At 37.1% G+C, this 24090-nt stretch overlaps 1 pseudogene; it reads left to right on the forward strand.

The window, feature by feature from the left end:
- Positions 1–4320: 4320 nt before the first annotated feature.
- LOC148569049 (uncharacterized) lies at positions 4321–14853 on the forward strand (annotated as a pseudogene).
- The last annotated feature ends 9237 nt before the right edge of the window (positions 14854–24090 follow it).

Raw genomic sequence — 24090 nt, forward strand, 5'->3', positions numbered from 1 at the left:
AAGCCGCACAACAATCCAGTCAAACAAATATTCATAATCATTCAAGACAATCAAACAATACATAAGACTGATACAATCACCAAATACACATTGTCTCACATCAGTATCCATATGTAATAATTCCAATATATAAAACATAGTTTTTTGGAAAAGCGCCGTACCTCAAATACGCAAAACCATAACCCAACGCGTCACAGGAACCCTCTCTCTCTCAACCTGAAATCACCGACAACCGTTTGTGGCCACGCGTTCACCGTGAAGAGCTCTACAAAACCCATAAAATTAATTTTGAGGTAAGCCACAGTTTGCTCTTCGAATTTCAAGCCTTATTTTCGAGTTTTATGGGCAAAAGTGTTGAGATTTTCGGCTCTTTGATGTTATAGCACACAACTCTCTTGAAGGAGAAGATTAATCTTGCCTCCTTGGTCTTTGGATAAGGTAAGGTATCTCAAACCCTAGTGAAATGTTGAATTATTAGTTATGGGTTTTGAGCTATTGTGTTTTGGTGTGATATTGTGGCTTAGGCATTTTATATATGTATATCGGAGCTTGATTGGTAATTTTGGAAAGTTTGGAGAGGAGTTTTGTGTTTGGAAAATCTATTCTTGGAGGTGTTGGAACCTTGAGAGCTTGTGGAAAAGTGGTTTAGAGGTGCTCCGGTTGAGCGGAAAAATCGGCTAAGGTATGGTCTTGGTTTCTCGTATCTAAAATGTAATCTAGTGGAAAATACTTAGGCTAGAGACCCTAAGATAGGGATTGAATTATTGAGGTTGTTGAATGATTAAGATATATTGTGTGGTCATATATATATGATTATGAATATTGATGTTTTGATGGTATGATGTATGAGAATTATGCATGTTTGATATATGCTTGATGATTGGTTGAGGTTGAATTGTGGGTGAAACTATGTTGATGGTGAGTATGATATTGATTATGTGTAATGATGGTTGATTGGAAATGGTGTTGTTGGAAATTTGTATGGGAAAGAGTATATGACATGAAAATGTGTTTGAGATTGAGCCAATTGAGTGAAGTGGGTTAAAGTGAGGGGATGGTGTTTTGTGAATTTGATAAAAATGTCAAAGTATGAGTTGAGGAGGCTTGAGGTTGATTTTTGGTATGTTTTAAGTTGATTTCAAAAAGAGTTGAAATTGGTATGTTTTGGTTGGTTTTGAAAAGGGATTAAATTGGTTTGTTTTGAAAATGGCACTTTGTGGTTTTATATGAAAATGTGATTTTTGGGCATATTTTGATGGAGCATAACTTGGACTCTGGATCCTCGATTTGTGCCAAAACTTGTTTAGAAATGAAATTGGATCTGGGAGGTTTATGCCGTTCGAAGAACGGGTAAAAAATGTTTTGAAATGGAGAAGTTACACCCGTCGGAAGATTGGGGTGTGAATCTATGAATTTTTCAGCTTTTAACTTAGAAAAATTTTTAGCAGAATGCACCCCCACGCATAGGCGTGACAAACGCGTACGCGTCATTTTTCAAAAATGCACCATCCACGCGTGCGTGTGGCCACGCGTACGCGTCGATGTGCTGAATTGGTTGCCCGGCCAAATATCCCGAGAGTTGTGCGAGAATTGTGCTGGTTTGGGGCGTGGAGCATAAACCATACCCACGCGTACGCGTAGCTGATGTGTAGGCGTGCCTTGGTTATTTTCCCATCCACACGTACGCGTGGGAAACGCATACGCGTCGATGTTCTTTTTGGCTTTTCCACGCGTGCGTGTGGAAGACGCGTACGCGTGACCCTGTTTTCACCCCAATTGTTGATTTTGAGTTTTCAAAGCCGAATTTCATACTTCTAAGCCTCCGATCTCACCCCTTGTGTCTTGAATTATTATCATATGCCTAGCAATGGGATGAAGCTAGGGAGATGTGGTAACTTGTGGATGAATAAAAGGGGAAATTAATGATCGATGATGATCAAAGATAATTTGTATGAGATATGGAGGATGGTGGTGGAAGTGCTTGATGTGCCATGAACCTAAGGGCTGTAATTGTTAATGAATTGGCTGGTTATGAATTTAACCGTAAGACGGATGGCTGGATTATTGCCGTGTTACGGAGGGGCATTATTGAATTATGGCTGAGTATAAATGCATATATGCTTATTGATTGAAATGTGGATTGTTGCACTTCCACTATCGGAGACACGAGTTTCCCTGGAAGAAAGCAGTGGCTAGCCACCACGTGCTCCATGTGGAGACTCAAGACTCTGCTGACCCTATGATGAGCGGATAATTTATACGCTTTTTGGCATTATTTTTAGTATGTTTTCAGTACATTTTAGTTAGTTTTTAGCATGTTTTTATTAGTTTTTAGTTAAAATTCACTTTTCTGGGCTTTACTATGAGTTTGTGTGTTTTTCTGTGATTTCAGGTATTTTCTGCCTGAAATTGAGGGACCTGAGCAAAAATCTGATTTAGAGGCTGAAAAGGACTATAGATGCTGTTGGATTCTGACCTCCCTGCACTCAAAGTGGATTTTCTGGAGCTACAGAAGCCCAATTGGCGCGCTCTCAATTGCGTTAGAAAGTAGACATTCTGGGCTTTCCCGCAATTTATAATAGTCCATACTTTGCCCGAGATTTGATGGCCCAAACCGGCGTTGCAAATCAGCTTCAGAATTCCCAGCGTTTAACGCCGGAACTGGCACAAAAATTGGAGTTAAACGCCCAAACTGGCACAAAAGCTGGCGTTTAACTCCAAAAAAAGTCTCTACACATGAAAGCTTCAATGCTCAGCCCAAACACACATCAAGTAGACCCCGGAAGTGGATTTTTACGTCATTTACTCATTTCTGTATACCCTAGGTTACTAGTTCACTATTAATAGGACCTTTTGATATTGTATCTGTACCTCATGACACTTTACACGTTTCTTATTGTATCTTCTACGGCATGAGTTTCTAAACCCCATGGTTGGGGGTGAGGAGCTCTGCTGTGTCTTGATGGATTAATGCAATTACTACTATTTTTCATTCAATCACGCTTGCTTCTATTCTAAGATATCACTTGTTCCTAAACTTGATGAATGTGATGATCCGTGACACTCATCAACATTCTCACCTATGAACGTGTGCCTGACAACCACCTCCGTTCTACCTTAGATTGAGTAGATATCTCTTGGATTCCTTAATCAGAATCTTCGTGGTATAAGCTAGAATTGATGGTGGCATTCAAGAGAATCCGGAAGGTCTAAACCTTGTCTGTGGTATTCTGAGTAGGATTCAAGGATTGAATGAATGTGACGAGCTTCAAACTCCTGAAGGCTGGGCATTAGTGACAGACGCAAAAGAATCACTGGATTCTATTCCAACCTGATTGAGAACCGACAGATGATTAGCCGTGCTGTGACAGAGCGCGTTGAACATTTTCACTTAGAGGATGGGAGGTAGCCATTAACAACGGTGAAACCCTACATACAGCTTGCCATGGAAGGAGTTTTGTGTGCATGAAGAAGAAGACAGTAGGAAAGCAGAGATTCAGAAGATAAAGCATCTCCAAAACCTCAACCTGTTCTCCATTACTGCAAAACAAGTACTTATTTCATGTTCTTTTACTTTTCACAATTAAACCTGATAATTATTGATATCTTGACTAAGAGTTACAAGATAACCATAGCTTGCTTCAAGCCGAAAATCTCCGTGGGATCGACCCTTACTCACGTAAGGTATTACTTGGACGACCCAGTGCACTTGCTGGTTAGTTGTGCGGAATTGCAAAAGTGTGATTGCAATTTCGTGCACCAAGTTTTTGGCGCCGTTGTCGGGGATTGTTCGAGTTTGGACAACTGACGGTTTATCTTGTTGCTTAGATTAGGACTGTTTTATTTTTGTTGGTTTAGAGTCTTTTATTTGAGTTTAGTTTCATATTTTAAGTTTGGTGTCAATTGCATGCTTTTGTTTTCTTTTAATTTTTCGAATTTGCATGTTCTTAGTCCTTTCTTGATCCTTAAAAATTCTAAGTTTGGTGTCTTCTTTGTGTTTTCCTTTAAATTTTCGAAAATTTGTGTTTGATTTTCTAAAAATTTTAAGTTTGGTGTCATTTTGTTGTTTTTCTCTTTCCTCATTTCAAAAATCAAATCTTTTTCAAAATAATTTTCAATCATATCTTTTCAATTGCTAATTCCAAAATCTTTTTAATTAACTAATTGATTTAGTTTTCAATTTGCTTTGATCTTATTTTCTTTTAGTTTTCGAAATTTTATTTTATTTTCCATTTATTTTATTTTAATTTTTTCGGTCACCTTTAATTAAAAAAAAAATTACTTTACTTGTGAATCCATATCATATTCTCTTTCTCCATCATGGACCTAAGTGGAATTGAGCAGTCCAGAAGGACTCTGGGGTCATATGCTAACCCCATTACAGCTGCATATGGCAGTAGCATCTGTATACCTCCCATTAAAGCAAGCAGCTTTGAGCTAAATCCTCAACTCATTATCATGGTGCAGCAAAATTGCCAGTATTTCGGTCTTCCACAGGAAGAACCTACTGAGTTTCTGGCATAATTCTTACAAATTGCTGACACAGTACGTGATAAAGAGGTGGATCAGGATGTCTACAGATTATTACTGTTTCCATTTGCTGTAAAAGATCAAGCTAAGAGGTGGTTGAATAACCAACCTACAGCAAGCATAAAAACATGGAGACAGTTATCAGACAAATTCCTGAATCAATTTTACCCTCCAAAAAGGATGACACAGCTAAGGATGGACATCCAAGGCTTTAAACAAGAGGATAATGAATCCCTTTATAATGCCTGGGAGAGGTATAGAGGTATGCTAAGAAAATGCCCATCTGAAATGTTTTCAGAGTGGGTACAGTTAGACATCTTCTACTATGGGCTTACAGAAAAAGCTCAGATGTCTCTAGACCACTTAGCTGGTGGATCTATACATATGAGGAAGACGATTGAAGAGGCCCAAGAACTCATAGATACTGTTGCTAAAAATCAACATTTATACTCTAGCAGTGAGCACTCTACAAAAGAAGAAGCTATGGCAGTAGCTACTGATCCTAATCCTCAAGAACAGATTGTTGAGCTTAATCAGCAGTTACTCCTGATGACAAAACAGTTGGCAGAATTTAAAGAGATGCTCCAAGAAACTAAAATTGCCAACAAGAACATAGAATCACAGTTGAATCAAACAAAACAGCAGTTATCTAAACAGATAACAGAAGAATGCCAAGTAGTTCAACTGAGGAGTGGAAAGACATTGAATAACACTGCTCAAAGTAGCAAAAAGCCAAGAAAGGAACAGTTGATAGAGGATAACCAAACCACGGCTCAAAATCCCTCTGAGAACAGTAAGAGCTCAGAGAGGAATACTCCTGGCGTTCAAACGCCAGAAAAGGGGGAAAAGTTGGCATTAAACGCCCATTCCTCACCCAATCCTGGCGTTCAAACGCCAATGAGGAATCAGACACCTGAGAGTGCTGATAGTAACCCCTCTAAAAAGGCTTCTCCAACCACCTCTGTAAGGAATAAACCTGCAGCAACTAAGGTTGAAGAATATAAAGCCAAGATGCCTTATCCTCAGAAACTCTGCCAAGCGGAACAGGATAAGCAATTTGCCCGCTTTGCAGGCTATCTAAGGACTCTTGAAATAAAGATTCTGTTTGCAGAGGCACTTGAGCAAATACCCTCTTATGCTAAGTTCATGAAAGAGATCTTAAGTCATAAGAAGGATTGGAGAGAAACTGAAAAAGTATTTCTCACTGAAGAATGCAGTGCAGTCATTCTGAAAAGCTTACCAAAAAAGCTTCAAGATCCAGGAAGCTTTATGATACCATGCACATTAGAAGGTGTTTGCACCAAGACAGCCCTATGTGACCTTGAAGCAAGTATCAATCTAATACCTGCATCTACTATCAGAAAGCTTGGGTTGACTGAAGAGGTCAAACCAACCCGGATATGTCTCCAACTTGCTGATGGCTCCATTAAATATCCATCAGGCATAATTGAGGACATGATTGTCAAGGTTGGGCCATTCGCTTTTCCAACTGACTTTGTAGTGCTGGAAATGGAGGAGCACAAGAGTGCAACTCTCATTCTAGGAAGACCTTTCCTAGCAACTGGACGAACTCTTATTGATGTACAAAAAGGGGAAGTAACCCTGAGAGTCAATGAGGATGAGTTCAAGTTGAATGCTGTCAAAGCTATGCAGCATCCAGACACATCAAATGACTGCATGAGCACTGATATTATTGACTCTTTGGTGGAAGAGATCAATATGACTAAAAGTATAGAATCAGAGCTAGAGGACATCTTCAAGGATGTTCAGCCTGATCAGGAGGAACCAGAGGAAATAAAAGAATTTTTGAAAATTCCTCAGGAAGAGGATAAGCCTCCCAAACCTGATCTCAAACCACTACCACCATCCCTGAAGTATGCCTTTCTGGGAGAGGGTGACACTTTTCCAATGATCATAAGCTCTGCTTTAAATTCACAGGAAGAAGAAGCACTAATTCAAGTGCTAAGGACACACAAGACAGCTCTTGAATGGTCCATAAGTGATCTTAAGGGTATTAGCCCAGCAAGATGCATGCACAAGATCCTATTGGAGGATAATGCCAAACCATTGGTTCAACCACAAAGGCGGCTAAATCCAGCCATGAAGGAGGTAGTGCAGAAAGAGGTCACTAAATTACTAGAGGCTGGGATTATTTATCCTATTTCTGATAGCCCCTGGGTGAGCCCTGTCCAAGTTGTCCCCAAGAAGGGAGGCATGACAGTGGTTCATAATGAAAAAAATGAACTGGTTCCTACAAGAACAGTTACAGGGTGGCGTATGTGTATTGACTACAGAAGGCTCAATACAGCCACCAGAAAGGATCATTTTCCTTTACCATTCATAGACCAAATGCTAGAAAGACTAGCTGGTCATGATTATTACTGCTTTTTGGATGGCTATTCAGGTTACAACCAAATTGCAGTAGATCCTCAAGACCAAGAGAAAACAGCATTCACTTGCCCTTCTGGCGTGTTTGCCTACAAGAGAATGCCTTTTGGTCTGTGTAATGCTCCTGCAACTTTTCAGAGATGCATGCTATCCATCTTCTCTAATATGGTGGAGAAATTCTTGGAAGTCTTCATGGATGACTTCTCAGTATATAGAGACTCATTCAGCTCCTGTCTTAACCATCTAGCACTTGTCCTGAAAAGGTGCCAAGAGACTAACCTGGTCTTAAACTGGGAGAAATGTCACTTTATGGTGACTGAAGGAATTGTCCTTGGGCACAAAATTTCAAGCAAGGAAATAGAGGTGGATAAAGCAAAGGTAGAGGTAATTGAAAAATTACCACCACCTGCCAATGTTAAGGCAATCAGAAGCTTTCTGGGGCATGCAGGATTCTATAGAAGGTTTATAAAGGATTTTTCAAAAATTGCAAAACCTCTAAGCAACCTGCTAGCTGCTGACACAATATTTGTGTTTGACACACAGTGTCTGCAGGCGTTTGAGACCCTGAAAGCCAAGCTGGTCATAGCACTAGTCATCTCTGCACCAGACTGGACATTACCATTCGAACTAATGTGTGATGCCAGTGACCATGCCATTGGTGCAGTGTTGGGACAAAGACATAACAAGCTTCTGCACGACATTTATTATGCCAGCCGTGTTCTAAATGACGCACAGAAGAATTACACAACCACAGAAAAAGAGTTACTTGCAGTGGTCTATGCCATTGACAAGTTTAGATCCTATTTAGTAGGATCAAAAGTGATTGTGTACACTGACCATGCTGCTCTTAAGTACTTACTCACAAAGCAGGATTCAAAACCCAGGCTCATAAGATGGGTGTTGCTTCTGCAAGAGTTTGATATAAAAATAAGAGATAGAAAAGGGACAGAGAACCAAGTAGCTGATCATCTGTCCCGAATAGAACCAGTAGCTGGGGAGTCCCTCCCTTCTACTGAGATCTCTGAGACCTTCCCAGATGAGCAACTGTTTGCCATTCAGGAAGCTCCATGGTTTGCAGACATTGCAAATTATAAAGCTGTGAGGTTCATACCCCAGGAGTACAGCAGGGTGCAAAGAAAGAAATTAATTTCAGATGCCAAGTACTACCTATGGGATGAGCCATATCTCTTTAAGAGATGTGTAGACGGAATGATCCACAGATGTGTACCTAGAGAGGAAGCACAAAGGATCCTGTGACATTGCCATGGATCACAGTATGGAGGACATTTCGGAAGTGAGCGAACAGCCACTAAAGTCCTCCAATGTGGCTTCTACTGGCCTACTCTCTATAGAGATGCCCGAGAGTTTGTGCGTAACTGTGATAGTTGCCAAAGAGCTGGTAACTTGCCTCATGGTTATGCCATGCCTCAACAAGGAATCTTAGAGATTGAATTATTTGATGTATGGGGTATTGACTTTATGGGTCCGTTCCCACCATCATACTCAAACACTTACATTCTGGTGGCAGTGGACTATGTATCTAAATGGGTAGAAGCTATTGCTACACCGACTAATGATACTAAGACCGTGCTGAAATTCCTCCAGAAACACATCTTCAGCAGGTTTGGTGTTCCCAGAGTACTAATCAGTGATGGGGGCACTCATTTCTATAATAAACAGCTGTACTCTGCTATGGTCCGATATGGAATTAGCCACAAAGTGGCAACTCCGTATCATCCACAGACAAATGGGCAAGCTGAAGTCTCTAACAGAGAGCTAAAAAGAATTCTAGAACGGACTGTAATTTCCCGTAGAAAGGATTGGGCAAAGAGCTTGGATGATGCTCTGTGGGCATATAGAACAGCATTCAAGACTCCTATAGGAACCTCTCCATACCAACTTGTGTATGGAAAGGCCTGTCATCTGCCCGTGGAACTGGAACATAAAGCCTACTGGACAACCAGATTACTAAACCTGGATGCTAAGTTAGCTGCTGAAAAAAGATTACTCCAGCTAAATGAGCTAGATGAATTTAGACTCAGTGCCTTTGAAAATGCAAAAAATTATAAGGAAAAGGCAAAGAAGTGGCATGACAAGAAGTTGTCATCCAGAGTCTTTGAGCCAGGACAAAAAGTTCTGCTCTTCAACTCTAGGCTCAGACTATTCCCAGGAAAACTTAAATCCCGGTGGAGGGGTCCGTATGTGATTACAGGAGTGTCACCATATGGATATGTTGAGCTTCAGGATATTGATTCTGACAAAAAGTTCATTGTTAATGGACAGAGGATCAAACATTATCTTGAAAGCAATTTTGAGCAAGAATGCTCAAAACTGAGGCTTGAATGAATCTCAGTAAAGGTCCAGCTAAAGACAATAAAGAAGCGCTTGCTGGGAGGCAACCCAGTCATTAGCAGATTATCTGTTTTATTTAATAAAAGTTTGATACATATTCTCAAAGGGTGATCATCAAAATTGAAGGAATTCACAGAGTTACAGAAGGATTCAGTGCAAAAAGCAGAGAAAAGGAGCTTGCTGGCGAAAAAACGCCAGTAAGGGGTACTCTGGGCGTTAAACGCCAGATGGGCACCATTTTGGGCGTTTAACGCCAGGTGTGCAGCATCCTGGGCGTTTAGCAAAACGCCCAGTGATGAAGGGGTTTCTGGCATTTAACGCCAGCCAGGGTACCTGGCTAGGCGTTAAACGCCTATAATGGCCAACATTTGGGCGTTAAACGCCCAGAATGATAGGTGGGGGACAGAGATTTTGCTTTCCACTTCAAATTTTTTCAAACTTTCCTGTTTTGATCCATAATTTTCTACACAAACACATTTCAAACTTTCATCATTCACCTTCAAATTTTCAAAATTAAAATCATTCTTCAAATCTCTCTCAAATCCTTTACAAATCTTCTTCAAAAACTCAAATATCTCTAAAATTCTTTCCATATCTTCTCAAATCTCCTTCAAAATTTTCGAAATCTCTCCCCCTCCCTTATAAATATATGTTCGGCCACCCCCTTCCCCACCATTCGAATTTGCTCTCCTCCTCTCTCTCTTCTTTCTTTTCTTTTGCTTGAGGACAAGCAACCCTCTAAGTTTGGTGTGTTTTTCCGTGATCACTAAGCTAAGGCTCATCAAGATCATGGCTCCCAAAGGAAAACAAACCAATTCTAGAGGTAAGAAAGAGAATGCTCCAAAAGATCTTTGGAGTCAAGAGAGGTTCTTAACCAAAGAACATGCAGACCATTACCACAAAATAATGGGTCTAAGGTCAGTGATCCCGGAAGTTAAATTTGATCTGAAAGAAGATGAATATCCGGAGATCCAAGAGCAAATTCGAAACAGAGGATGGGAAGTTCTAACCAACCCTGAGACAAAGGTTGGAAGAAACATAGTTCAGGAATTCTACTCAAATCTGTGGCTGACAGATAAGTAGAGAATGACTGGAACTGCTTTTCATACCTACAGAACCATGGTCAGAGGGAGAATTATTTACTTCCATCTGGACAAAATAAGAGAGGTCTTCAAATTGCCTCAACTACAAGATGATCCTGAATCCTTTAATAGGAGAATGGTGAGAGTAGATAAGGGGTTGGACCAAGTTCTAGAGGACATATGCCTCCCTGGAACCAAGTGGATGACCAATTCAAAAGGTGTCCCAAACCAACTCAAGAGGGGAGATCTCAAACCAGTTGCAAGAGGCTGGTTGGACTTTATAGGGCGTTCTATCTTGCCCACTAGTAACCGTTCTGAGGTTACTATCAAGAGAGCAGTGATGATTCATTGCATCATGCTGGGAAAAGAAGTGGAGATTCATCATCTGATTGCTTGTGAGATTTACACAATTGCAAACAAGAACTCCACTGAAGCCAAACTGGCTTACCCAAACTTAATCTCTTTGCTATGTAAAGATGCTGGGGTGAGGATGGGAGTAGATGAATTCATCCCAATTGAGCACCCAATCACCAAGAGGTCAATGGAAGGACAAATGCAAGATAACTCCATCAAAAGGAGGGCGCAGGAGTTCCTCCCTGAACTTCCTGAAATTGACTACTGGACTCGTCTAAAAGCATCTGTTGCCAAGCTGCAAGAAGCTATAGAACAAATTAAGGAAGAACAGCAGAATCAAAACTGCATGCTCTGCAAATTGCTGAAGGAACAAGAGAAGCAGGGGCGTGAGCTACAAGAGCTGAAGCGCCAGAAGCTCTCCCTTGAAGGGTCAAATACGCCTCAAGTTGAGGGAGCATCCACTTCTCAAGATCAAGGTTGTTGAGTCCTAACTCTGTGATAATCTCTATCATTAGGAGTCTATTTTAGAGTCATTTAAAATTTTGTTCTCTATTACTATTAGTCTTATCTTATATCTATTTTTGAGTCTTGTTCTTAATTCATGATTAATAAAATTTAAGGTTCATGTCTTAAAGCTATAAATGTCCTATGAATCCATCACCTCTCTTAAATGAAAAATGCTTTAATCACAAAAGAACAAGAAGTACAGGATTTCGAATTCATCTCTGAAACTAGTTGAATTAGTTTGATGTGGTGACAATAATTTTTATTTTCTAAATGAATGCTTGAACAGTGCATATATCTTTTGAATTTGTTGATTAAAGAATGTTGAACTTGTTGGCTCTTGAAAGAATGATGGAAAAGAAGAAATGTTATTGAGGATCTGAAAAATCATCAAATTGATTCTTGAAGCAAGAAAAAGCAGTCAAAAAAATTTTTAAGTGATCCAAAGCAAAAAGAGTGTGCTTAAGAACCCTGGACACCTCTGATTGGAGACTCTAGCAAAGCTAAGTCACAATCTGAAAAGGTTCACCCAGTCATGTGTCTGTGGCATGTATGTATCCGGTGGTAATACTGGAAGACAGAGTGCTTTGGGCCACAGCCAAGACTCATAAAGTAGCTATGTTCAAGAATCATCATACTTAACTAAGAGAATCAATAACACTATCTGAGTTCTGAGTTCCTATAGATGCCAATCATTCTAAACTTCAAAGGATAAAGTGAGATGCCAAATCTGTTCAGAAGCAAAAAGCTACTAGTCCCGCTCATCTAATTGGAGCTAAGTTTCTTTGATATTTTGGAGTCTATTGTATATTCTCTTCTTTTTATTCTATTTTGATTTTCAGTTGCTTGGGGACAAGCAACAATTTAAGTTTGGTGTTGTGATGAGCGAATAATTTATACGCTTTTTGGCATTGTTTCTAGTATGTTTTCAGTACATTTTAGTATGTTTTTAGTATGTTTTTATTAGTTTTAGTTAAAATTCACTTTTCTGGGCTTTACTATGAGTTTGTGTGTTTTTCTGTGATTTCAGGTATTTTCTGGCTGAAATTGAGGGACCTGAGCAAAAATCTGATTTAGAGGCTAAAAAGGACTGCAGATGCTGTTGGATTCTGATCTCCCTACACTCAAAGTAGCTTTTCTGGAGCTACAGAAGCCTAATTGGCGCGCTCTCAATTGCGTTAGAAAGTAGACATTCTGGGCTTTCCAGCAATGTATAATAGTCTATACTTTGTCCGAGATTTGATGGCCCAAACCGGCATTGCAAATCAGCTTCAGAATTCCCAACGTTTAACGCCGGAACTGGCACAAAAATTGGAGTTAAACGCCCAAACTGGTACAAAAGCTGGCGTTTAACTCCAGAAAAAGTCTCTACACATGAAAGCTTCAATTCTCAGCCCAAGCACACACCAAGTGGACCTCGGAAGTGGATTTTTACGTCATTTACTCATTTCTATATACCCTAGGTTACTAGTTCACTATTAATAGGACCTTTTGATATTGTATCTGTACCTCATGATACTTTACATATTTCTTATTGTATCTTCTACGGCATGAGTCTCTAAACCCCATGGTTGGGGGTGAGGAGCTCTGCTGTGTCTTGATGGATTAATGCAATTACTACTGTTTTTCATTCAATCACGCTTGCTTCTATTCTAAGATATCACTTGTTCCTAAACTTGATGAATGTGATGATCCGTGACACTCATCAACATTCTCACCTATGAACGTGTGCCTGATAACCACCTCTGTTCTACCTTAGATTGAGTAGATATCTCTTGGATTCCTTAATCAGAATCTTCGTGGTATAAGCTAGAATTGATGGCGGCATTCAAGAGAATCCGGAAGGTCTAAACCTTGTCTGTGGTATTCTGAGTAGGATTCAAGGATTGAATGACTGTGACGAGCTTCAAACTCCTGAAGGCTGGGCATTAGTGACAGACGCAAAAGAATAACTGGATTCTATTCCAACCTGATTGAGAACCAACAGATGATTAGCCGTGCTGTGACAGAGCGCGTTGAACATTTTCACTGAGAGGATGGGAGGTAGCCATTGACAACGGTGAAACCCTACATACAGCTTGCCATGGAAGGAGTTTTGCGTGCATGAAGAAGACAGTAGGAAAGCAGAGATTCAGAAGATAGAGCATCTCCAAAACCTCAACCTGTTCTCCATTACTGCAAAACAAGTACTTATTTCATGTTCTTTTACTTTTCACAATTAAACCTGATAATTATTGATATCCTGACTAAGAGTTACAAGATAACCATAGCTTGCTTCAAGCCGACAATCTCCGTGGGATCGACCCTTACTCACGTAAGGTTTACTTGGACGACCCAGTGCACTTGCTGGTTAGTTGTGCGGAATTGCAAAAGTGTGATTGCAATTTCGTGCACCACCCTATATCGTAAGTGTGGCTGGACACTGTGAAAGTTCCGGATGAGCTCGCCCCCGTGGATAAACACCAGTGTGGGTGTTGTATTAAATTGATTATGATCATGATGATGATCGAGAATAACTTGAGTTGGGGATGCACGACAGAGGGACAGTCCACGGTTAGCTACCGGGACTTGTTGAGCTGGCTTTATAATCGACATATGAGACTTATCAGCCATTAGGACCGGCATACATCATATGCATACTATGTGAATTGTTTGGAATGCTTGACTGCATATTACTTGCTAATTGTCTAAATGATGTATCTGCTTCCTATTTGTATATCTCTTGTTTATAATTGTGTTTGCTATATTATATTACTGTTGGCGGTTGGGAGGTCTAAAGGACTTGAAAAGGGAAGTATTAGTTAGACTGAAGATCATTAGTCAGTTGCCATTTATGGTTTAGCCCGTTTATAAGCTTTGATTTATCTGGTGGAAGTTCTAGGATTGCCTTCGGCTTTCCTCTGATATTATATGTTAAATATGTGGGAACTGTTACCATGCTGGGAACCTCTGGTTCTTACTCATGCGGATTTTGTGATTTTCATATGCAAAACGTGAGGCTCCTCGCTAAGGCATGCTGGAGACTTCTGGATTAGCGAAGATCCTTGATTCTCGGGACTCTATTTTTGGTTTATATATTTTTCTTAGATACTTGTTATCTCCTCTAATAATACAAACTGTGATAACCCCTCGTAGAGATGGTTTTGGAGAATAGGTTTTCTGTATTTATGTCCCTTTGGGTTCCTTGTTCTATATATTTATGTATATACTTCTATGCTCGGATCGGTTAACTTCGCAACCGGATCTCGAGTTTTGATATTCATGTTTTTGACACTCTTATGTATATATATAAGCTCGCGTTAGCTTGTTCCTTTATCTGTTTCGTTACGTTATCCATAGGAGTGTTGCGCTTTTCGAGTTACGATTTTCTTTTACCCCTTTTTCTTCAAAGCTCACTAGTTATAAACCTTCTTCATAATACTATACGTACTAAATTTTTATTTTAGAGGTCTTAATACCTTGTCATCTCTGAATTATGACTTAAGCATAAGACTCTGTATGGTAGGGTGTTACAACAGTAAGGACGGTTATAGCAGCAGCAGGGAAGATGGCCTTCTCTTCCACCTTGATTCGTGATTCCGGCGGCGGCAGTGGCAAGGAAATTTACAATAATCACTTTATCCAATATAAACAGTTTCAGTGATAAGCTTCAGAGTAGAAAGAAATTGGTAGAACAAGGAAGCAGAAACAGGGAAGAGCTTACCCAAAACAACAGTGGTTCTACTAGCGGTTTCCTGGGTAGCTCGGATGTTGGTTTCCGATGGCAGAAGGCTCCAGCAACTCACCTCCAACAGCGGCGAAGGGGCATGCGGCGGCAGCAGCTAGACGTGATAGCAATGGCGACGCCATTCGCGGCGGTGACGGCAACTGGACTCACAGCTCCACACGGCAGCGTGCCTCCCCTCTCGTTACGAACTTTCTCTTCGACATCACTCGTGGACGAAGGCGGCTACACAGACCCCGCGAAAACGACGATGGATGCAGGGTAGTGGCTTCTTCTTTCTCCTTGCGCGCGTGCTCTCTCCTCCCGTTCTATGTTAGCACCAGCGATGATGATGGCGGGCAGCTATGCGACGACGACGAGATGAGTGAGGCTGTGGCGAGGCGGTGGCCCTGAGCGGCGCGGCGGCGACGAGCTGGGCGATCTCTTTCTCCCCTCTGTGCTATGTCTTCTATGTGAATCCCTCTCCTCTCTACCTTTTTGTTTCTTTGGCTTCATTTTGCCGGTGTTGCTGCTGCTGGGTTAAGGGGGAACCGGGTAATTGGGTTAGGGTTTCAGGGTTAGGGTTTTTTCCCAATTTGGGAATTAGGGTTAGGGTTAAACTGTGGTAGTTTAGGTAATTTTTAATAAAATTAGGGGGTAATAGCATAATTGAAAACAAATTTTAATTCAACAAAATTACCTTTAAGGAAAATATTATTTGATCATAAATTACAAATTAATTTTAAAGAAATGCTCTAATTCAGTCATTAGAGATAATATAATTGATTTTCTTTATTCATAAGAATTGAAGTATTAAATTCTAAAATCTTAATTATTTAAAGTAAACCATAAAATATTTATTATTTAATCCTTAATGAATAAATAATTTGAAATTGACTCATTTTCCAAAAGTTCTGGGTTTTACAAAAAAGTTCTTGCTTATTAATGTGATGATTTTGTAGGTTCGAAGTGTTCAAGTAGTGGCTTCTCAAAGAGTATTTTTATAGAATATGGATTAGATCAAAATAAAGAAGCAAGAATAGAGTTGAGAGCAGTAGATGTGTGGATACTGACTGACAAGCCTTACTCTCATCAATCCATTCATTCGGTAAGCTTCAATATCCATTCCTAGTTCTCACCCATTTATTTTCATCCCTTGTGCTTTCAAAGTTTTGATGATTGATGAATGCAATAAGCTGCGATCTCTTTCGATTTTGCTTTGAATTTATTTAGTATACCTACTCTAAATAAACTTAGATTTCAAAATTCTATTTTTTTCCCTGACCTTCAAGTTCTCCATTTTGCCATTTTAAATTGTGTTTAAGATATCTTATTATGATTTGGTTCTTCCTTTTACTATCATTTTACAGTATGATTTTCTGCTTCTCTAATGATGTTTGCTTTCATGCATCTTGCTTACAAATCTCATGTTCTTTAGTTTGCTGATGCTAGTTTATCGAATATAATTTAGAAATTTGTTTCAATCAATTGATTATTTCATTAAACTTGGGTCTGGTTAATTGATAAAAATTTTGATGTAAAAGAATTTGAAGTCAGCCCTTTCTTTTGTGGCATATAGTGCTAAAACCGATCAATATAAATTTGAAAGAATGGACCTGATGTCATGTTTTTACCCTTGTTGTATGTGGTTGAATCTTTCAAATTTCAAGTTGTATATCTTTGTTTAATGTCATCTTTCGTTTACTTTTTCTTTCCCCTCAATCTTTTTCATTGCAATTGTTCAGGTTAAATGGCAAATAGAGCTCAAATTCCCACAAAAAGTTTAGCACTCATTGCTATGATCGCAGATGAGGGAAGTGTGGCATTTCTGTGACTGACGAGGGTTTTAAGTGGTTTGTGTGATAATTTATTTTGATTCTTTCTCAATTTTTTAATGTGCAATTCAACCTTCTAGTTTAGCTTAGGATAGGTGGTTGTGTCGGAGTTTGGATGACAATTGAGGTTTAATATTTTCTGTTGGTACAAAGTTGTAGCATTTTATCTTTAATATTTATGATTGTTCTTGTTAAGACAAGTTTAAGTTTCTATTTTTATTAATTGCCACTGCAATAACAGCTTTTAGAACATACGAGGATGTTTCGTCCTCTTTGTCTAAGAATAGGTCTCTGTGTCTTCCTCCTTCACTAACAAGTTTTCTTAATAGGTAAGTAAAAATCTGCTATGTTTATCGCGTTATTAACATATTTATGTGCACAACCCGCTAAAGCTCAATTAGCTAATTCAAGAAACAATCAACTTTTTTCCAATTCTTTTTCCCATTTTTTTGGTCAATCGCATCAATGCATTTACCTTTCTTGTTTAATTTGGTCCCGGTCAGTGAATTTCTTTATTTGAGTATTACGCCTATATATGCTTGGTTCATAATAAGTATGAAACATGCTATATATTTTATTTATTCAAAAATTCAAAAGCCTTTCAAAGGTTTTTCCTAAGCAGTATGAATGACCAACCTACTCCAAGCATAGGTTCATCAAGTCTATGCTAAACCAGTTTAGTTTTTATACTTTTCTAAACCAGAAACATCAACCAAACATGGCCTTCAGCCCACCTCATGATCAACCACGGCCCTAGGCCCAAACAATCCAAACAACAACCAATCACCACAGTGCAACAGAGTTTCAGTCGCAAACACAAGTATGAAAGTTCAAGCACAAACAAACAATTACTTCAAGTAGAGCAAATAGCAATTAAGCATAATTAATCACATAGGCAAACCAAGTATAATATGCACACCCAAACAATGTCACATAGATGCATATGATGAATGCCTATCCTAGTGGCTGATGAGTCTCATCTGTCGGTTATAAAGCCAACCCGACAAGTCTTGGTAGCTAACCATTGGACTGTCCCTCTGTCATGCATTCCCAACTCGAGTTATTCACAATCATAATCAAAATCACACAACACCCACACTGGTATTTATCCACAGGGGTGAGCTCATCCGGAACTTTCACAGTGTTTGGCCACACTTACGACATAGTGTCAGCATAGTATCAAGTCTCAACCTAGAGCACGTGGTGGCTAGCCACTGTTTTTACCCAAAGAAACTCGTATCTCAGATAATTGGAAGTGCAATAATCACTTTATCAACTCAATAATCATCCATATTCATACTCAGCCATCCGACTCATAATATATTCCACAATCAGCCATAATTCATTATCATATACAGCCATTTCGGCTCATAACATAATAGCATTTCCACCATCCAACATCATCAAACTCATAAATCATCCTTCAAGTCATAAATTACTTTTTCTCAATTTGCTTTATTTTGAAATCAAAAATCAATTCTTTCTAGCCTTGGTTTTAAAATCCCCATTCCTCAAATCATTTCAGGCTCATAAGCCACTTTTCCTCAAACGTAAATTCCCTTTTTTAAAACATGGTTACTGAGCACGTGATGGCTAGCCACTTCTCCTCAAATGTAAATTTCCCTTTTTAAAATAAGGCCACTCTCCACAACATCTTTCCAAACATTTCAGAAACCACACCAAATCAAAAGTCTTTTTCGAGAGATTCAAAATCATTCATCCTAAAACAAGATTTGGTAACAAAAGTTCCTAAGCAGAGTCTCAAGACTTTAGGGGAGGCTAACCTAACTCATTTCCTTAAATTCATTGAAAACCTCTAAAACCTTAGCTTCTTGATTTGAATAAAGAAAAGAGGATTTAAACCAAAACCAAGTCATGTATACAAATATTCCAAACTAATTTCAAAACCAAACCAAAACCAAATTATTTAATCCGGAAAAAAATTTCAATTATGTCCTTAAATCGAAAATCTTCCCAAAGGCTTAGAATTGTTTAGTCTTGCTAAGCTGAAACTTAAAGAACATTTCAAAAACAAAACGAATTTAATTAATCAAAGTTCAATTTCTTTTAAAATCCACTAAAACTCCTCCACAGGCACTTCCTTGATCAAACTTCAAAACATAGGCCCTTTCATATTTAAATCAATCGGAAAACATAAACTTTTCTTAAACAGCTTAAACTCGAAACACCCATTTCTTAATAAATCAAGAACCAAAGAATAGGACCTCTCAAATCCAAATTCTTTTCTAAATCATATTTTAAAATAGGATCTTAATTTCATAAAAATCCGGCAACATCTCCCCTAAAACTTGGACTTTGCCACTGTTTTTGGGTCCCAACTAAACCTTTCTGCAACCCTTTCCACGGGTTCAAAACCAAGAATCAGTTTAAAAGCAAGCTAAGTCCAGCCATTCATATCAATTTTATCTCTCCAGGAAAACGATTCAATATCAAATCATTATCAACTGACCAAACCCATTTTCAAAACTTTAAGAAAACAATTCAGTAACAGTCCATTTATCGAAACCAAACAATAATCCAATCAAATATATAATCATATTCATCCAAAATAGCCAGACAATACATAAGACTTATACAATCACTAAAAAGTATATAATTCTCACATCAGTATCCATTTATAACAATTCCAAAATATAAAATATCTTTTTAGAAAAACTCCTACCTCGACTCGTCGAAACCATAATCCAAACGTGCCAATGGGAACCTTTCCTCTCAACCCGAAATCAACGGCAACCGCCATCTTAGCTCCAAACCACTTTCGCAGCAATCATAACAACTCTAATCGTAACATACAATAACCGAAACTCAAACTTATAGCAATTAACGCCGCAAAGCCTCAGCAAAAGATAACGGGACAGTGATTAAAGGACTTTTCGAAACAAAAATGCTTACCGTACTCAAGAAGTAATGACTGAACCAAGAAGCGGCAACACCGGGGGTGGTTCCAGAAGCCACATTGACTTTCCTGGCAACTAGGCACGGTCACGAGGCCTCCTCCTTCTCTGGCAAGCCTGCCTCCTCCCTCCATTCACGTCTGGTCGCGTCTCCCTCTCTCCCATTCGGCTTCTCTCTTCGGATTCACCATGGTTAACGAGGACTCGGACTCCGCGGTGAGGATGATGACGGTGCGAATAGAACAATGGCAGTGGCGAGCTAGTCAGCGACGAGGAGGATGACGAAGGCCCCACGTTCGGCCTCTCTCTCTCTCTCTTCGGCGCTGCTCTCCCCCGGCGACCCTCCTGTGTTTGACGCGACGGCGACTAGGGACGGCTTGTGGCTCCATGGATGACGGCGAGGCAGAACGGCAACCCAACAACGGTAGCTCCCTCTCACACGCCTTGGCTCGCGCTCGCCTCTCTCTCCCCTGGCTCCCTCCACGAGCGCTCCCTCTCTCTTTCCCTCCATGGTCCGATGATGGCGCGACGGCGGCGGTGAGGCCCAACACGCCGGCGCGGTCATTCCCCTCCTCTTTTCTTCTTCTTCTCCCTGCCTCAGCTCCATCTCTTTTACTCTGTTGCCTATTTCTTTCTTTCTTTCATTGGGTTTGGGGGATGGCTATGGTTTGGTAAGGTGTGTGTGTGGGTGATGGGTTAGGTTTAGGGTTAGGGGATAGTTCAGATAATTTTAATAAAATTAGAGTAACAGAGTAATTGAAAATCTATTTTAATCTAACATTAATATTTAAAAAAATACTATTTAAGTTTTAATTTACAAATTATTTTCAAATAAATACTCTAACTCAATAATTAGAGATTATATAATTAATTTTTTCATTCATAAAAATTAAAGTATTAAATTCTAAAATCTATTTAAATTAAATCATAAAATCTTTATTATTTTACCATTACTAAACTTTATAATTTAAATATGAAAATTATGCAATAATTATAAAATTAGATAAAAATCCAAATTTAATTATCAAAACTTGATTTAGTTAGCCTTAATAAAAAAATTTCTAAAATTAAAGTCTTTAATGAATAAATAAATTAAAATTTACTCATAATAAAATTTTTCAAAAATTTTGGATTTTACATTGCGAAATGCGATGAGAAAGCGTTATCGTTGTTCGTGCTGATCGATGTGTTGGTTGATAGGAACAAAAGGGAAAGAAGATAATGATGATGCCATTTACTTATTTATTCGTTTGTTAGTTAATACTCACATATAGATGTCTTTATGTAAACTGGATAGTTGAGAATCGTCAGATAATGACTTAATCAAACTTGTCAAATAATCTAATGATTCTCAAATAACAACTTCACGTAAAGAGACATGTGACTTTGATAGTTGAGAACCGAGCATTAGATGATAATTTATGTAAATATGTCAAATTATCTAACGGCTCTTAACAATCAACTTCACATGAATATAACTGCATGTGAGTTTTTGTCTTATTTTAAATTCTATGACTATTAGTAACAATCAGAAAGATAATTTTATCCAAAAATTAAAAAAAATAATTTTAAAATGCTAAATTTAATATTAAAATCGATATTAAAAAAGTTAAGATAGTTTTAATTTTTATCTCAAATCATAATAACCAACGATACCTATTCGTGTTAATAAATTTACTTAACAATAATCTGTTACATGTCAAACGAAATCTAAATATGACCTTAAATATAAATAATTAACCAATGCAATTTGCAGCATTTTGTATCTATTAACAGTAACATATATATAGTTAGAACCATATATTTTTATTTTTATTATAAAAAAAAACTATTAATGAAAAAGTTCAATACACATAAAACATAGATTTTTATTTGAAAGAAAAGGCCAGGAGTAATTGATAAATAATATAAAACCATTACTTTATTATTATTTAATAAATAGAAAATAACAGTACAATCATACACTTTATTTATTTGTTTGATGTGTTATTTGGTTCACCATTATTTTACATAGTAGAAGGTGAATACATATACTCCCACAAAGAAAAAGGTGAACTATGTATGTGACTGCTCAATTTATAACATTGATTACATAGTTGTGGATAAGTATAAGTACATGCATAATTGTGTTAATTACATACTCCTGTCACTGTTTACATGGTGGTGAATAAATACAAACGCAAACTTTTGTTAATTTATCACATAATCCTGTGCCCCCTGGTTTACCAAGAAAAGTTTTGCACCTTTCATTGCATGCATCTGGTTTTGAAGGTGGAAGACAATAACTGACGCCTAATGTTGCAAGACAAAATTTGATTGGTGGTGATACTAATCGCAATGGGTTATTTCCTACAAATATTTGGACATAAAATACACTATTATTAACCAAGAAACTAGAATCATCATAAGATACTTATTCAAAATAATACATATTGAATTTTATGGATTTGATGTATACCAAAACTAACCGGAAGAGCAAGTAAGAGGATGGAGAAATAGAAAAGGATTTTCATGATGTTTAATTTGATATGAAAATTTTATTTCGTCGTGCTTTTTTAATGGTTATGCTTTATAAAACATTGGTCCTTAAGTATTTATAGATACTTAATGATAAACAAAACGTTATAAACTTTTTTAGGAAGTTATAATTTTGTATTAGTTTTAAATAATATATTATTTTATATAATTTTTCAGTTTGACCTATCTATTTACCCTTCGTGTCACAATTTTAATTTTGCAAACTAATCGTAATCTAATATTTTCATATTTAATGGTTTTGTTGAGTATTAATTTATTATCAAAATTTATGCTTCTTTAGAATGTGTATCTATTATATATTATTAAAATCAAATTTTATCAATTAACAATATAACTAATATGGCATATTTTTAAAAGTATTTTTTGATTTATTTTGTTTAATTTATTTAAATATATTATTTATTTATTTATTTGATTTAGTTAAGATAAATGTTAAATTATTTAAATTATGTTTGACTACATTAATTATAACTAATCAATTATATTAATTATTTAATTTGATTGGAATAAATTAATTAATTTTATTTTAATTTGCATTAAATTTTGTCTTATGAAATTTGGTTAATGATTTTTAAAAATGTTATAATTAATTATTTATTTAATTCGATTAAGATAAATATTAAATTAATAATATTTTGTTTGACCATATTAACTAACTACTTTTTATATTGACCGCGTAAATAATCATCTAAAAAACGAATATAATTATACGACTGTATAAAATATTTTACGCTATTAGTGTATCAAAATTAAACTCAAACCAAAATATGTTGAATTCTTATAACAAGACACATTTTCATTACAAAACATATTGAATTTGTGACAAAATAACTTTACGTTATAAAACATATTAAACTTTTATAACAAAACAACTTTTCGTTACAAGACGTTTTGAACATTTGCCACAAATTAAAACAACTTTAGTTTTTGTTATAAAACATTTTAAACTTTTGCAATAAATTATCTTGTTGTTACAAAAGATCCTTATTTTGTAACAATAACTAATTGTTGTTTATAAAAAAAAAATTTATAACAATTTTAAAATTTTATACAAAGAATTTGTTACAAATTAAATGCTCTATTTTTTTATAGTGCAATATTTTAATTTGTCTCATACAAAGTACACTCTACACATATCTTCTTTTTGCCTTCATGTGATCCAATGTATTTGAGCTTCATTACAAATCTAGCCACACGAAAAATAATTATTAAAATGCAGCCATTTTTTCTTTTTCTTCTTTTTCCTTCCTAACATAATAATTTCAGTATCAATTGCAGCGTATTTTTTTTCTTTTACAAAGTGATGAAAATTGAAAATGAAGATTCAGAGTGAAAGTATGTTATCTAGCACGAACAAAATGTGTTAAAAGATTATAGTTTTGAGGGTGCTAGCTAATATAGACTATAGTAGTGAATTTGGTTAAGTTTGACATGAACACAACTGAAAAAAAATGGTTTATATTTATTAATGGTTTTCATAGGTTTGATATAATTGATGTGTCTCATACGGCTAAACATGAGCTTCAAGAATTGTTGGCATCTCTGATTAGGATGAGTTTGAAGATGAAAATTCGTACACCTTATTTCGGTGTAGTTATAATAGTCGTTTTACTAGGGCATTGAATAAAATGGTGAAATTAAAGATTTAATACTAGCCAGAAGTTTGTGAGTTATTTCTTAAATATTTATCTTTGGTGACAACAATATCGGATATATGCTTACTTAATTGATCTAATTTTGATCTTGACATGATAAATTTAAAAATATTATGTAATAGACTACGCAAAAAGCATCTAAAGAGGAAAGTAGTGCACTAAATAAGATAAATGTATGGAGTGAAATAGCTAGAGTTAAAAAAAAAATTATAAACTTGGAATAGAATCCACTAC

The sequence above is a fragment of the Arachis ipaensis genome, chromosome B4 (genome assembly GCF_059453495.1).
Source record: "Arachis ipaensis isolate K30076 ecotype BB chromosome B4, ASM5945349v1, whole genome shotgun sequence".
In the NCBI taxonomy this organism is placed as follows: Eukaryota; Viridiplantae; Streptophyta; class Magnoliopsida; order Fabales; family Fabaceae; genus Arachis; species Arachis ipaensis.